At 46.8% G+C, this 17,630-nt stretch overlaps 1 long non-coding RNA gene across 1 annotated transcript in view; it reads right to left on the bottom strand.

The window, feature by feature from the left end:
- Positions 1-4,505: 4,505 nt before the first annotated feature.
- Positions 4,506-17,630, bottom strand: part of LOC147126175 (uncharacterized) — a 75,668-nt gene continuing 62,543 nt past the window's right edge. The window contains exons 2-3 of the long non-coding RNA XR_015084918.1: positions 10,617-10,711; positions 4,506-5,989 (exon numbers count right to left, since the gene is read on the bottom strand). This is a non-coding gene — a long non-coding RNA (uncharacterized LOC147126175). The remainder of the gene's footprint in view (positions 5,990-10,616; positions 10,712-17,630) is intronic.

Genomic DNA, 17,630 nt, shown 5'->3' with positions numbered 1-17,630 from the left:
AGTCCCTAGGTTGCAGCTTGTCCTGTACTTTGCCACATAATCATTCCCTGCTGTGAGTCTCAAGCTTACAAGGAACTTCTTGTTGTGGGGTTTTAGCCTTTCATCTGTGTAAGCACTATTAGGGCATCCCCAGTTATATCCCAAGGGTTTCCTACATAGTGGCACATCACGATCCCATTCCCAACGTTACATCTCTTTGTTGTTTCTGTCGGTAAGGGTGGCAGTGGTTCTGTCTAATAAGGGGACACATTTGCTACAAAGTTTCTTTTCCCAATTGTTTTTCTTGACCTAGTCTAATCTGAAAGAGCATTTCTGGACTTTCCAATGTTAGTTCCATATCAGGAAGCTCATCTTCCTCTTCATCCTCAGTTGGTACTGTAGGTCTCTGCGGTCTATTTCTTCCAGCTATGACTCTTATTAGGTCACGCAATTCTTGATGTTCCAGATACCTCGACGCTGCCGTTGTATCGCTGCCACCAACCATTTCAGATTTTATTTGTGTTATGGAAGCCAACACTTTTACAACTGAATCCCGTTTACAATCTGTGCTAACAATTTCAACCACATAATGGGTTCCTAACACACCCATCCACCAGTGAAGCCACTGGGCTGCTCCCCTACGGTTATACTCTAGTTCAGGGTGATCGATTATTGCTGTTCCATGACTCTAGTGTTCTTCTCCTATCGGGCTTCCACTTATTGAGGCCCACTCCATACATTACAACTCTTATCGGCAATTCATGTTGTCTCGGAGGGTGGGAGGTAGGCACCGCCGCGGCTCCTTCTGGTGTGTCTGATTCTCTCGTTGTCACACTCACCTTTACAGTAATGTTCTCTACCAGGGCATTCTATAGCTTGCTTTGCTATCTATTAGTTATAGGAATGGAGCTGCCTATTTCTGAAGCCCCCCGTTGCGCTCTGGGTAGGGACGTACTACAAGCTCCTGGTTACTCAGCCTCGCTTTTTCGTGCGTTGCCTCTTTCATGTACAGGACTATCAGCCTCGAGCGTTTCACCTTTCTTCTATTGCTGATCTCCTCTTCTAACGGTGGGATGCTCCCTTCTCATGGGGGCAATGGAACTCTCTGCACACTAATTGCCACTCCCTGGACTTTAGTGTCACATAGATCTCTTACTTTAGCTGGTAAGATTGCAGTATTTCACTTTTTCTGCAAATCTCCAGCAGGTTAAAGTAGAAGGGTCACCTTGTTAGACTTTCTTTTTCAAAGGAATAATCCACAAGTCTTCAGCAAAGAAAAATAAATAAATTCCGTTGTAAAAGAATAATCAAAAAGTCTAAGCGCAGAAGAATAAACAATTCTTCTGTAAAGAATAATCAAAAAGTCTAAGCGAAGAAAATCAAATATTATTTTATTTAAGAACAATCAAAAAGGGCGGCACGGTGGTCGACTGGTTAGCACGTCCGCCTCACAGTTCAGAGGTCGTGGGTTCGATCCCGGCTCCGGCCTCCCTGTGTGGAGTTTGCATGTTCTCCCCGTGCCTGCGTGGGTTTTCTCCGGGTACTCCGGTTTCCTCCCACAAAAAACATGCATGGTAAGTTGATTGGACACTCTAAATTGCCCCTAGGTGTGATTGTGAGTGCGGATGTTTGTCTCTGTGTGCCATGCGATTGGCTGGCAACCAATTCAGGGTGTCCCCCGCCTACTGCCCAAAGACAGCTGGGATAGGCTCCAGCACGCCCCGCGACCCTTGTGAGGATAAGCGGTACAGATAATGGATGGATGGACAATCAAAAAGTCTAAGCGAAGAAAAATCCTAACATAAAGAATAATATCTGGTTAAAAGGTAAAAAGGAAGGGAAAGAGACTGGGAAAAAAAAGTGAGTGCCGGCCTCGGTGGCTAGGGGTAAGGCATCGGCAATTAGGGAAAAAGGACTATAAATTTCCAGGGGTATGCCGCCATATGATAATAAGGAATAAGGAAAATGCGTTAAAAATGGGACTCTATTATAACCTATAAAAAGGATGGGCAATCGCATCCAAAAAGGGAGACTCAAATAACTCAAAATATTATCTATCAATAAAAAGGTTTTCCCGAGAATTGCCCCTAAACTACACTAACCCTTTCAGATCTCCTCTGCTATTTTTCCTAATTCTGACTCCTTGTCAGCTACTCAGTAGTTCTGTTCCAACTGAAGGCCCGCCTTCGCCACACACAGGTTTATGCAAATCTCAAGACTCAGCCCACTTTGCTATCGAGCGCTTCGCAGCTCGCTCAAAAAGATTTCCAGTATCTTCACCGCCAACCAGAGCAGTAGGTCGCAGTGAAAGCCCATTCACTTTGAATGGCTTTTCCACACTCACTCTCGAGTGTGAACTCCCATAGGGGACTGGTCACGGTTTCTATGACACAAAATAGTTATGTCTTCTCACCATAGGCCCACTTTGGACCTACAATAAAAAGTCATTTTCTAGGAAACACTATTTCTTAAAAAGACTATTTTTGTGGCTTCTCAGAGTCGTCTGACATGACAATTTATCAGCGGGTACCGTTTTCTGAATTTCGTTCCCAATACTCAGCAAAACGCTTACCCAGGTTTTTTCGGGGCTCTGACTGATCCCGATATTTTGTAATAAATCAATCAAACGCCCCACGTTGGGCGCCACATGTCAGATTCCGCTTACCCGCAGGATTACCGGGATAATCCTAACCGGCTACGCCGTTTAATGGGTTGCACTTCCCTTTGACCCTTGCCTGCTCTAACACGACAGTGCGAGGGGATGGAAGAGTTTCCTAGTCGGTGTCGAGAGGAATTCGCCTAGGTTACTAACTGCCTTGAAATTTGTATAGCCAATCCGGTTTTCAGTCATTTAATTAATCTTAGCGAGTAGCAAAACTAAGAGTTATTAAAGTAACCACTATACTTTTACGACAGCTTCCTTCTCATTCTGAATCATTTGCATTTGTTATTGACCTAAGAAGTTTTTGTTAAAACCGTACGGATTGGTTTTATTTCTAGCTGGAGTAAACGCTAATTAATTTCATCGGATGGTAATGATGGTATCATTAAGGTCTTAGCCGTTCATTCAATAGAGATTGAGTGTGTAAATGAATTAAATCAGTAGAGTGACAATAATAGTGTTAAAATAAGTTCATACAATTTTATTTAATAATATGAATAATTAAACAATAATTCCTTATCAACCATCAATTCCTTAAAAGTAGAATAGTCAATAAGCAAGAAAATTAGATGATTACAAGTTTTATTACATGATATTAATTCAACTCAATCATAATAGTAATAATACCAATTCTGTTAATAATGTAAGATGATAGGTGAAATTAAAGATTGATGTTAAAGCCATGTATAACATCAGTTAAAATCATAAAATAAGAAATAACAGTAATAACAAGAAAGTAGGATAAACATGATTAAATAGTAGTCTTAATTTAAGTGAGCTCTCAAGATTGATCAGTTATAATTGCCTCAAACCTGATTAAAATAAGGAACTATTGGGAAGTAAGGCAATTCAGATGCTCGACTGGCCAATTTCCTAAGCGCGATAAAAGTGAATTATTTTCAGTTACCTCGTCAACATGTTTGTGACAAACTGGTGCCCGACTACGCACCAATCTTATGACCTAAGACACTTATTTAAAACATACATGATTTTATAAAACAATCTGAGTACTTAATATTGTATATCCAAGCAAGCAATATAACGGATAACATATAGATACAATTCTTATTGCCATATTCTCTCCTATGTAGACAACAGGCTGGTTCCTGCGTACTCCTTTCACATCACGTGGCATCCTTTAAGAGCAAATGCACATGGGTTATCTGATACACAAAGCAGTTTCTGAGCAACATTTACTGTTTCTATCACAACATGTAGAATAGACTTGTAGCACTTCTGTGCTTTTAGGTTACTGGGGACTAATTATCTTAGGTAATAAGTGAATTACACTTCCATAGGCATCAGGAGAATAATAGTGAGAGCATAGACTTTTGTATGTTTATTTTACTAGGTTTTATGCTTTTAAACTTTATACAGGATTGTCCGGGCTGGCAAGTTTATAGTAGTTAAATGAATAATGTCGACTTTGAGTCTAAAATATGGAAGTGCACTTTAGGCCTTTTAATTCGTACTGGGGCTTTAACCAATATAGATTTATACCATCACTTCACCTTGACATGGCACATCACATGACAAGCTGTAGATCCACATTTACACATTTATCTGGCATAAATAGACGTCTCAGAGCCGAAAATGACATTAATTTCAGTGTACACGTAACCCCTATCAAGATAACGGCATGCGGCCAAACTGTCATTTTCAGGCGCTGAAACATACATTTTGGCCATGAAAAAAGAAACAGCTGCCAAATCCAAACCAAAGGCTGTAGATGCATATTTCCACATGTAACTGGCATAAATAGACGTCCTGAAGCTGAAAATAACATTAATTTCAGTGTACACTTGACCCCTATCTAGATAATGACACAAACAGAACAGGGGACAACGCAGCCCTACAAGTCAAGTCAAGTCAAGTCAAATTTATTTATAGAGCCCTTAATCACAGGAAAGTCTCAAAGGGCTTCACATATGAACCAGATCATATACACGACATCCCTTGATCTTAACCCCCAGGAGGGCAAGGAAAAACTAAAAAAAACCCAGGATGATCAGGCTGCAATGGATGCCGAGTGGGCAACATTGAACACACATTGTAGTACTACACAGTGTTTGTTCAAGTGATGTGAAAGTTAATCAAATGAAGTGCTGCAGGAAGATGACATCGATGAAGTGAGCAGGGGCCCAATGGTCAATGTACAAATCTTCCTAACAGCGCCTCCGAGAATGTGGTCATCCTCCAATCTCGTAGCAGTCAGTTGCTGTTGAATCGAAACAGCAACCTCCAAATCGGTCGTCATCACCAAGTTCCCAAGCCTGGGAAAAGGGGGCAGAAAAAGAAGCCAAAACAAACAGCTCAACTAAATGCAGAATCGTACAAATAAGTCTTAAGTCGTGTTTTAAACATTTCTACTGAGAGAGTGCCTCTAATATCCACGGGTAGGGCATTCCAAAGCATCGGTGCCTGTGAGAGAAATCGACAATTACATTAATAAAAAAATGGTAATGAGGCTGTAGATCGCATAGTGAGCACTTCAAATGTTTTAAGGCTAGAATGCGTGCTAAGTTAGAAATCAGATTCATAATAGGGGCTACACCCCCAACTTTCTTATGAGAGCGATCAACATGTGAATTAACGAAGTTTGGAGGCGGGGCCAGAGACAATTACTCGATGCCGACTCATCTTTCTAGCGAGATCACAAGTCCTAGCTATGTTCTTCCTTGTGATCTCTGATTGCCTCATCCTAGTATCATTGGATTCGACGTGTATCACTATGCCTGTACCTAGTGTTGCCCAGTGCTGGTGTCTAGTCCTTTTGCGAGTCAGCTCCCTAAGATTAGCTTCAATGTCGGGTGCTCTGGCCCCAGGAATACACATTACGGTGGCTGGATTTTTTAGCTTAATGTTATGGGTAATGGAGTCACCTATTACTAAAGTGCGGGAGCCAGTAGACCGAGGTGGAATGGGACTAGCTAACGAGCTGAATCTGTTATGCGTCTGAACAGGCTCACCGCGAATAGCAGGCCGCTTAGGGCTAATGCTAACCGGACTAGCAGGTTGGCTACAACCCATACTAACAATTGTGTCCGCCATATCTATGTTTACCGCATTAATCTGCTCTAACTGACGGACACGTCCCTCTAGCAGGGAAAGCCTTTCAATGAGATGAGTGCAAGTGGTGCACGAAGACATAGTTGCGTGTAGTCGCCCGGTGGATGAAGGCAGTTGAGAAGCCGAGGAGGTCCGAGTTGTTGTGCGGCCGAGACTGATGGAATCGGCGATCCGCTGCTTCCAAAAAATCTTCAGAGTAGTCTCAAAAAAAGAAGAAAAAAGTTGGAGGATGCGGGGGGAAAAACACTCGCTTGTTCGTCGTACATCTCTCCGGCGAATCTGCGGTGAGTCGGCGCGGACAAGGCGTTTTAAGCCACAAAACAACAAATGGTCTCCAAACCCAGCGTGTTAGAACCATATTTGGGGGCGGGCAAGGTCCCCTGAGTGGCTCAAGTTGATGAAAATTATCATTTTCAACTCTTTCCTCAGAGTTGAATTTAGGCGGGTGGTCTGAAAAATGTTCCCGTGCAAGGTGCGCTGTCGGCGGATAGCCCAGGCCGAGGAGTTGGCCCCTACGGTTGGAGCACCGCACTTTGAATCACAGCTACCAAATCCAAACCAAAGGCTGTAGATGCATATGGACACATGTATCTTGCATAAATAGACGTCCCGAAGACAAAAATGACAATTTCAGTAACCCCTTTCAAGTTAACGACACGCAGCCAAACTGTCATTTTCAGGTGGTGAAACGTTCATCAATACCAACGGAAATGGAGAACGGTGTGGAGCTGGAGGACAGTGAGGATGAAGATGATGCCGTTCGGCAAGTGTCCTCCACACCTCAACACCGGCTGAGGCGATGTCGCAAGGGATCAGCTCGAAAAAAAGGACGCAGTTGGCCAGCTGGATGCTTCGGCTGTGGAGAATCTGGCCGTATTGCACGCCACTGCCCAGCCCCAGTGCCAAAGAGTTCTTTTTCTGAGTCGTTAAACTTGGGAGGGGTGGCACAGAAGGAGAAATGCCATCCATCGACTCCTTCCACACAGACTCACATTCACAGTTGCGCCTGGGTCGCCTTGGGCCAGCATGTGGACTATACTTGCACTGTGACATCAATGGGAGGCAGTGCAAGGCCTTGGTGGACAAGGGGTCCACCATTTCTCTCATCCACCCCGGTATCCTGCCTGACACGAGGGGCTCACGGCCTCGGGGAACCAAACTTTGCATCACTACAGCCAAAATGAGGGGCACAAAGACTCTCACTGTAACTGTGGCCAGACAGCAAGTGGACCACAAGTCCAGAACTTGTGACCCCTGTATTATATGGCAGGACTTGCTGTCCAAATGGAACGCAGTGGTGGACGTACCCGGAGCTGCCCTGCAACTGGGCTCTGTGGTGGTTCCTCTGCACACAGCTGGTGGAGAAGAATTGCAATCCAAACCTGTGCTACTCGCCAGAAGGGTGTGCTGCAGAGAAACAAAGAGATGGTGGAAGCAGGAGTAATAGAGCCTTCGTCTAGTCCGTGGGCCGCTCCGGTGGTCCTAGTCAAGAAAAAGGATGGATCTTGGCGGTTCTGCGTGGACTACCGACGGCTCAATGGAGTCACACGCAAGGACTATTTTCCTCTGCCTCGTATCGTCAACGCCCTTTTACTGCATCTCCGGGTCTTGCTGGTTCAGTTCCCTCGACCTGCGAAGTGGGTATTGGCAGTTGGAGCTGTCCTCAGAGGCACGACCATAGACTGCATTTTCCTTGAGTCAAGGATTATGGCAGTTCAAATTGAGGCCGTTTGGACTATGCGATACCCCAGGCACCTTTGAACACTTGATGGAAAGCGTCCTCGCTGACATTCCACACAACCGCTGTGTCGTCTACCTGGACGATCTCTTGGTCCATGCGGCAAACTTTTCGAGGGCGCTGGAGCACTTGCAGGATGTGTTCAGCGCCATCCGTCAAGCTGGGCTTCGTCTCCACCCCAAGAAATGCCACCTGTTCAGGCGAGAGACGGTATTCTTGGGGCATGTTATCAATACAGCAGGGGTGGCCAGCGACCCAGCAAAGACAGCAGCCGTGAAATACTGTCCGGTACCGGATAACATCAGCGAGCTGCGCAGCTTCCTGGGCCCAGCGTCCTACTACCGCCAATTCATTCGGGACTTTGCCACCATTGCCAGCCCCCTACACAGACAGACACAAAAGGGCCAAATATTCCTGCCAACGTCAGGAAGAAGCAAAACCGCTGTCCGCAGTGGCAGCAGCCCTACGACAAGCCACCACCAATCACGAAGTGCCAGCAGTGGTCCCAGACATGGCAGTCGACCTGGTGGAGGTAAAACGTGCACAAGAGGCAGACCATGTCCTCGGCCGTGTCCGAGGATGGCTGGCAGCCGGCCAACGACTAGCATGGGAAGCCATCTCCATGCTTGACCAAGAGACTAAGGCACTCCACTCGTAGTGGACCGACCTTGACGTCCACGACCAGCTCCTCTACCGCCGGTGGAAGAATCTGTCCGGCACCCGCGACGTCCTCTAACTCCTGGTGCCATGTGACTTGAGGGCGCAAGGGCTTCGTTTGTCCATGGCTGGGCTGGAACTGGTCACTTCGGCGTCAAAAAGGCTCTGCTGCGCCTTTGTTCACGTTTCTATTGGCCAGGGTGTCGCCAGCTTGTGGAGATACAAGTGCACCGTTGTGACACCTGCACACCACAGAAGGGTCCGACACAGCGCTCACATGCCCCCCTACAAAAGTACCCTTGGACGGCATGTGGCCGTTGACATCCTGGGCCCCTCTCCAACGGATCGGGGGAACCGCTACATCCTGGTGGCAATGGATTAATTTGCAAAGTGGCCCGAAGCTTATGCCGTGCCTGAACAAAGTGCGACCACCACCGCTGAACACTTGGTGAATGAGAGGAATTACACAGTGACCGGGGATGGACCTTTGAGGCCAAGGTCTTTGGCAAGGTCTGCAAGAGACTCGGAATCAGGAAGACCTGCACCACGGCACTGTACCCCCAAAGTGATGGCTTGGTGGAACGGTTCAACTGCACTCTGGCCACCCACGTCCCTATCTTAACCAGCCGCCAGCAACGCGACTGGGACCTGCATTTGACCCTGGTCTCGTGGGCGTACCGGACGGCGGTCCAAGAGTCTACGAGATGCAACCCCGCAGCCCTCTTGTTTGGACGAGAGCTTCGGACCCCGTTGACCTGGTGTTCGGGCCCCCTCCTGAGCCGGGGTGGAGGGTGAGGCCAGCTAGGACTACTATGGCCAGCTGCGGGACCGACTCCGGGAGGTGTATGACATGGCGCGAAAGACCCTCGGCCAAGCCGGCTATTGTCAGAGAGCGTATGACGTTCGCTGCAGAGGGGAGGACTTTGACGTGGGTGCACAAGTTTGGGTCTACACCCCAGAAAGACAGAGCGGCTTGTCTCCCAAGCTCATGAGCCACTGGTTGGGGCCGTGCACCATCCTTGAGAAACTGTCTGATCTGGTGTATCGGGTGCAGGTAATGAAAAGGAACCGGGTGGTGATCCTCCACCGTGATCGACTCGTCCCATATCGACCACGGGCATCACCAGAGAGGGAGGCTATGGGAGAGGAACAGACAGAGGGACGCCAGTACCCTCCAACACTAGCTGGGGGTCAACCACAACAGACTCGGCGTCATCACCGACCCCCTGCTTATTTGCGGGATTACGTATTGGACGCTGCGGTTGCTGAGGACAGCTAACAGCTGTGTAGCGGCACTGGGAAGGCATCAGCATCCCAGCATGCTTTACAGATCTGCATAGCTTGTAAATGACATCTTAAATGTTCATTTTGTGTCTATTGCCTCACATGTTTTTATTTCGGCTGTCCCATTGTATTCTGGTGTGCAGTTCAGTTTGTTGTTCCGTAATGGCTTTGATTCGACACCATGTGCATGATGTGTCGACTGGTGACTTGCCTGCACCTGTCATTGTGTGACCAAGTTGTAAGCTATTCTTCTTACTTACTTAAATAAAGGTGCTCAGTACTCTCTCTGACTCGTGAGTGCCACAATATTTTATTTGCATCAATTACAGAGTTCAGCCATAGTGACAACCAGAAGATTGGATCAACAAGTATCATGTAGTTGTACGTTTATTTAAATGTATTCTCAGATTCAAAATGTAATTTACTGTACCATTGTTCAGTAACAGTAAAAAGGGAAAAAAGTAACTATCCCACCATGAAACAATAATTCTTATTAGCAAATTGTTCCAACTGTTCATTCACTCACCAATATTTCTTACAGCAAGGACAAAACGAGGCACTTTAAAGGTATATGGAACTAGCATGCTTTCAACTGTTGTAAAACTGCAACTATTTAAATGCTCAAAAAGCGATGTTGCTTATTGAACTGTACAATTTCATTCATTCATTCATTCATTATCTATACAGCTTATCCTCACAAGGGTCGCGGGCGTGCTGGAGCCTATCCCAGCTGTCTTTGGGCAGTAGGCAGGGGACACCCTGAATTGGTTGCTAGCCAATCGCAGGGCACACAGAGACAAACATCCGCACTCACAATCACACCTAGGGGCAATTTAGACAGTCCAATCAACTTACCATGCATGTTTTTGGAATGTGGGAGGAAACCGGAGTACCCGGAGGAAACCCACGCAGGCACGGGGAGAACATGCAAACTCCACACAGGGAGGCCAGAGCCGGGATCGAACCCACGACCTCTGAACTGTGAGGCGGACGTGCTAACCAGTCGACCACCGTGCCGCCGAGCTGTACAATTTACACATCAAAATTCAACAAATTTGCTTTCTAATCGATATATCTGCTAAAGCATTCTAACAATTTGTAATCCTTGAAAACACAACAACAGTCTAGAAACACTGCAAACATGTTAAAACTTAGTTTTAGTAACAGCACTGTAGTTGTGACTGCGGTTCACCCCGTGTAGCGGCTCAAATGAGGCCCTGACATTACCTTGAGCAGCATCTGAAGCCTCACTGAGATGTTTGTAAATCAGCTGGACGTACATCCTTTGTTCTTGCTTCCAATCTGCCTGAGTGTTGAGCGGCCTGGAAAACATTGCAGATCAGTGATGAGACACTTTCACTATTGGATTGTCGAGCCCCCAAAAATAAAAAATAAATAAATAAATAGAACTTTATCTTCATTTATTTTATAAAACGCTTTTGCCCATAAAAAAAAACAAAAATCAACTCCTAATGTCTAATATGGCCGTTTAGGATTCAAGAAAACAATTTAACGCAATTTTGTAAGTGGTACAGTGTATGCATTTCAAGGCTAGACATTTTGAGCTGAATGTTTTCTTACAATTATTAGGCAAATGTGTTGTTATAAATTAAATGAAGACAAAGTTCGATTTTTATTTATTTTTTCTTAATGAAAAAGCCTCGAAGTGCAATTTAAGTCAGCTATCTTAAAACATGGACATCACATTACAAAGTAATCTAGGTCCACAATATAGAAAAAGAAGTTAAAAAAAAAAAAAAAAAAAAGGAATGCCAAGGAGGAGCTGTTGAACTACCAGCTAATCATAACAGCTGCTTGCCACTAACGCCGGAGACTTGTGCCGTCTCATACAATGACAGCGTAATTAACCAGCGGTTTGTTCATGTCCTAAATTAGCGACTGAATACGATTTCGAGACTGCGTTGTGTTGGTACAAGCATTAAAACTGCCGATACGTCGAAAACCGAAGTCAAGGTAGCCGTTACACCACCACGTGGGCCAACTTCAAAGTAATAGTTCACTAAGGCTATTGCATTGGCATGAATGACTCAATGTATTATTTGGTAAGCTGTATTTTGAAGTTAGCCATTGTGGAGGCGGTGTATTCGTTGAGTATGTTTGCAAAACCCTCGCCGTTTGTCTCTTTCTCTCTCTCTCTCTCTCTCTCTCAACAACCCGCTTGTTCGCTCAGCTCTCTCGCTGTCTTTCGATTTTTTGGCTGGATTTTTTATTGCGCTCCCAAGTCCGCTCGAAAACCTCTGGCGGCAACTCGCAAAAGCTGACGACTTTGGTTCTCCACCATGTATGTCGCAGACAAGCCAAAATCCGAATCCAAAAATTGAAGACCAGCAGAATCACCCGGTGGTCCTGGCAAATCTCCGAGACCGCACTGGTCCGAGGCCCATGAGAACCCAATCAAGCTTTTGATCGTGCTTCCAGCTGCCTCCTTTTTCTGTTTCCTTTTTTATTTCCATCTGCAAACGAGTGAAGGTCCTTCCACCTGCTCCTCACGTGAGATTCTGCTGATCAACCTTAAAGGAACGGTGGGGCCGGGATGGCCATGTATTCACTAACAAGTTTATTTTATATATTTTTTGATCAGGAAAATGAAAAGAGTTGCCATTTTCTAATTTATCCATTCATTTTGGAGAAATTAGTAAATAAGTAACTCCATGAATGACGCCCCTTGTTAATGAGGAGAATGGCCGCGCCCGCTAGCGTTCTATCCATGTTCGGCTGGAGTTACACGAGCAACCGATTCCAAACCCTCCATTGGAAATCATTGTACTTTTATTGCTTATAAAATCCAAAAACGGCGATCAATTGGCACCAAAATTTATGTGGACATCTCTACTAATGCCCACTTCAACATATCAAAAGGATTAACCTCTCCGTGGCTGATTTATATGAGAATGAGGAAATGTGGAAGTCAGCAGAGCTACATAGATTTAGGCTGGGACGAGCGCACACTGCTTCTTTGCTTAAAAATAATAATAAATAAATAAATAAAAAGCATTGCTTCTTTGCTGATCACGGTTAGAACGGGTGAGGCATTAAACACCAGTCAGGATATTTACAGTGAAGTGGGAATGAGTAGATGTGCACATTTATTTGGATGAGGAATGGACCCAGTTTTTTTTACTTTAAACGCGCCGTCCAATTTGGAAGGTAACAGCCGAAATGGCACGTTCCAATGTGGCCACACTCGTCTGTGCAGTCAGCCTCGCCGAAACCTTTTTTTCTCTGTTCGATGAGGGCTTACGTCACTCTCATGCCGCTTCACTCAGGCATGCGACTGCTTGCGAGGCGACATGAAAACACAGGCTCATCTTCACCTCCACACGCTGGGCGGACAGTAAGGAGCTAATGTTGTTGTGCTAACGCCTTTTGTTTTAACGGCCTGAAGCTAGTTGCTGCTATTAGCTCTCCCAATCCTACCTTTAGCCGGGGAGGGAAGCGGGGGGCTCCAATCTGCCTGCTGCTGCTGCAAGCCGCCATCTCTCTCCCTCCTGAGACACGAGTTTAGCGTCTCTAAATGTCCGAAATATAACCAGTCGGGGTTCGTGTGCGCATTCATGCTCTTGTTCGCTTCAGCTTGTGAAAGTGGAGGAGCCTCGGTATTTTTTTATTTTGTGGAGGTGATCATGATGAGATCACGTTTTATGTCAATAAATCCAAACTATTGCGCAGAACACTTTTTTACTTTCACAGGTTGAAGTGAAGTTGAAGTGGACAAGAGTAGTAATGTACATTTGCATTTTGGTGGCGATCGGTCACCGTTTGTGACAACAGAACAGACAAAGTGAGCAATATTACCAAGCATGCCTTCTTCGCGTGACATAGACCGCTGAGACCGAAAACATAACATAAGCCACGCCCCTTTTGGGGGCGGGGAAATTTGTCGTAAACCTAATCACAAAAAATGACCTTAAATCACTACAGAGTCTTTTGAGGTGGGCATTTTAGTACTAATGTCATTTTTACATGCAAACCTATTATATAATTGCCAATGTTAAGCTCATCCAAGTATCTCTTTAAGTGACCACTTTGCAGCTCACTAGGGCTTCAGTTGGTGCATACAAATTTGTCGTGAACGCTAGCAAATAGCGATATCTCAATATTTTTTCAAAAAACTCGATAACGATAATTTGACGATGTTAAACAAAAAATATTTTAAGTCTGCAATTTAACAGACCAATTGTGGATGGACAGCGTTAGCGAACAACATCTCTTTTAAATGGCTAATTACAGCTTCTGCAAAACATAATGATATTCTAGGACAATATTTAACAATAAAGAACAAAAAATGATGTGTCGACTTACATTGATTTTTGGGAATATTTATGTCATTTAAATGTCTCTGCTGTTATTCCATAATGATGTGACATTTTGAGCCTGCAGTAAGTACTGGTGTACCATTACCAACTACTAGAGCAATCAGAATGAGCAAAAATGTATTTGATGTGACGTGTCACCCTGTTAGAGAAAAAAAAAAAAGACGTCATCATGACAACGCCCATTCTCATACATTGGCCGCCGTATTCCGTTTCCGGCGCCGCGCGAGTGGCAGACCGCTACAGTAGCTCCGGCTCATCGGTGAGCCTTTTCGTGTGTTTTTGTTCTTTAATATTCCTCTACCTCATACCTTTTTCATATAGTTGATAGTCGTAACTTGCGTAGCAATGGACACCCAAACTGCGGTATTCTTGCTGCTGCTGATGGCTATTTTCTGCGCGATCGTGTCCGGCGACTTGGCTCAGAGCCGAGCCCTCATTGTTTACAGCCGGAATCAGCTGTTAGCACTCCGTGCTAACCATGCGCTGGCTCCCGGGGCGAGACCCGATATCCCCCGTGAGCAGAGGAGGAAGAGACGGGGATCTCGTGCGGGGGTTAAACGCCGGGAAAGGAGGAGACGATACCATCCCGTCCTCCCGTCTGTTATCATGGGGAATGTTAGATCGCTCCCCAACAAGATGGACGAGCTAGCGGCGCTTACCCGGCACGAGAGGGACTTCCGGGAGGTTAGCCTGATGCTATTCACAGAGTCGTGGCTAACAGCGCTAACGCCGAACGCGGTCGTAGAATTGGACGGCTTCCAAATCATACGCGCGGACAGGACGCTGGAGAGTGGAAAGAGGAAAGGAGGAGGGCTGGCTGTGTTTGTGAACGATAGATGGTGTAATCCTGGGCACATCACGATTAAGGAGCAGCTTTGCAGCAGGGATATTGAGCTGCGAGCTGTTGGCATGAGGCCATTCTACATCCCGCGAGAGTTTAGTCACGTGATCGCGGTGACCGTCTACGTCCCACCAGCTGCCAGCAGCGACACAGCTTGTGATGTCTTGACTGCAGCAGTGAGCAGGCTACAAACACAGCACCCAAATGCCCTGGTACTCATCTCTGGTGACTTCAATCATGCCTCCCCTTCCTCCTCTCTGCCTTCATTCACACAGTATGTCACCTGCCACACCAGAGACAATAAAACACTGGACCTTTTCTATGCCAACACCAAGGAGGCATACACATCACTGCCCCTCCCCCCGCTGGGCAAAGCTGATCACAACCTGGTGGCTCTCCAGTCCGTGTACAAACCTCTGGTCCGCAGGCAGCCAGCTGTGACCCGCACGGTTCAGAGATGGTCTGGAGAGGCCGTGGAGGCCTTAAAGGACTGCTTCAGCACAACTGTGTGGGAAGTATTCAGCGATGCTCACGGGGAAGACATTAGTAGTCTAACAGACACTGTTACAGACTATATACATTTCTGCATGGAGAACACCATACCCACCAGGACAGTAAGGTGCTTCTCCAACAACAAACCCTGGATCACACCAGACATAAAAGCTCTCCTGAAGGAGAAGAGGAGGGCTTTTGCGTCAGGCAACATAGAGGAGCGGAAGACTGTGCAGCGCCAGCTGAGGAGGAGGATCAGAGAGGGGAAAAGGTCCTACAGGAAAAGGATGGAGGAGCAGCTGCTGCAGAATAACGCCAGGGGAGTCTGGAGGGGCCTGAAGACCATCTCAGGCCACGGACAACCCAAGACCCGGACTGGGGGGGACCTGCAGTGGGCAAATGAGCTGAATCTCTTTTTCAATAGGTTCGATCAGATGCCTGTCTCCACTCAGTCTCTCCTGCTGCAGCCTCCACCTACTCCTCCTGCTGGGCGTGTCACACCCTCCCCCCTTTTCTCCACAGTCTCCAGCTCCCAGCTACACCAGATAGCCATCACTCCCTCCTGCCCAGCCTTGGCTTTCACAACATCTCAGGTGAGGAACCAGCTGAAGAAGATGAAGGAGAGGAAGGCAGCGGGTACAGATGGCATCAGCCCCCAGCTCCTCAAATCCTGCGCAGACCAGCTGTGTGGAATTGTCCAGCACATGTTCAACCTGAGCCTGAAGCTGGGCAGGGTCCCCCAGCTATGGAAAACATCCTGCCTGGTCCCGGTGCCAAAGACCCCCCACCCGAAGGAGCTCAACAGCTTCAGACCAGTGGCGCTGACGTCTCACCTGATGAAGACCCTGGAGAGACTGGTCCTTGTCCACCTGCGCCCCCTGGTGAGCTCCTCAATGGACCCACTCCAGTTTGCATATCAGCCTGGCATCAGTGTGGATGATGCCATCATCTACCTCCTCCACACTTCACTCTCCCACCTGGAGAAGGCGGGGAGCACTGTGAGGATCATGTTCTTTGATTTCTCCAGTGCTTTCAACACCATCCAGCCCACCCTACTGGGAGACAAGCTGGAGCGGGCGGGAGTGGCGCACCACCTCACCACATGGATCCAGGACTACCTCACAAACCGGCCACAGTATGTGAGGACACAGGACTGTGTGTCTGACGTGCTCCTCTGCAGCACGGTGGCCCCACAGGGAACTGTCTTGGCTCCCTTCCTGTTCACCCTCTACACCTTGGACTTCAACTACAACACCCCTACCTGTCACCTGCAGAAGTTCTCTGACGACTCTGCGATTGTCGGCCTCATCACAGGCGGAGATGATCGGGAGTACAGAGAACTTACTCAGGGTTTTGTGGACTGGTGCCAGCAGAACCGCCTCCTGATCAATGCGGGGGAATCCAAAGAAATGGTGGTGGATTTCGGTAGGCGCCAGCACTCTTCACCTGCACCAGTGAATATCCGGGGAACAGATGTTGAGAGAGTCTCAACTTACAAGTACCTAGGTGTTCATCTGAACAATAAACTGGACTGGTGCGACAACACAGACGCCCTCTATAGGAAGAGTCAGAGCAGACTCTTCCTACTCAGAAGACTGAGGTCTTTTAGGGTTCAGGGGACACTCCTCAGGAACTTTTATGACTCTGTGGTTGCATTGGTCATCTTCCAGGGAGTGGCCACCTGGGCAGGCGGCGTCTCGGCCCGGGACAAGAAGCGGCTGGACAAACTGGTCAGGAGGGCCGGCTCTGTCCTGGGCTGCTCCCTGGACTCTGTGGACTCGGTGGGGGACAGGAGGATGTTGGCCAAGCTGTCATCAATGCTGGACAACCCGGACCACCCCCTCCAGGGCACCCTAACAGCACTCCACAGCTCCTTCAGTGACAGACTGTTACACCCTCGCTGTGCAAAGGAGAGATTCCGCCGTTCCTTCTTGCCTGCTGCTGTCAGACTCTTTTACAAGAACATTGTGTAGTCTCTACAAACTGGCGGACATTAGTGCAATCGTGCAGTCCTGCACTTGAGCTCATATCGTGCAATACTCAATATTCCCCACTACTGTAATACCGTGCAATACTCAACATTCCCCACTACTGTGAGTTTAGTTTTATTTTTATCCAATGCTGTCCCTTACATTTCACTACAGCACTGCAGCACTGTCACTTACTTAGAGTATTTTTTCCTCTGTACTATGTACAGGCCGAAATGAGTGTTCCTCATACTTTTTATGTAGATGTAGGTTGGTGTGTATATACATGTGTATATACACATGTTACTGCGTATATTTACATAGGTTTGATCCTAAATGTTTGCCGTCAATGTTATACATTAATGGCCACATTATGCCGTCGTCCCTGTGTGACCTATATCTTTGCTGCTGTAACAATGAAAATTTCCCCACTGTGGGATCAATAAAGGCATTCTTATCTTATCTTATCTTATTCAGAATAAAGTTGAAAAGCAAAACTGCAATTTGCCGAAAAGTGCATTTTGTCATGTTCAAGACAGCCCCGGTGTTTGATGAGGCAACCCCGCGACATGAAGATCGACGCAGGCTGGACAGACAGTAAGGA

Source organism: Filicampus tigris, unplaced genomic scaffold (genome assembly GCF_054856515.1).
Source record: "Filicampus tigris isolate MCC_2025a unplaced genomic scaffold, RoL_Ftig_1.0 HiC_scaffold_24, whole genome shotgun sequence".
NCBI classification, from domain to species: domain Eukaryota; kingdom Metazoa; phylum Chordata; class Actinopteri; order Syngnathiformes; family Syngnathidae; genus Filicampus; species Filicampus tigris.
This window is presented reverse-complemented; position numbering and strand designations above follow the sequence as displayed.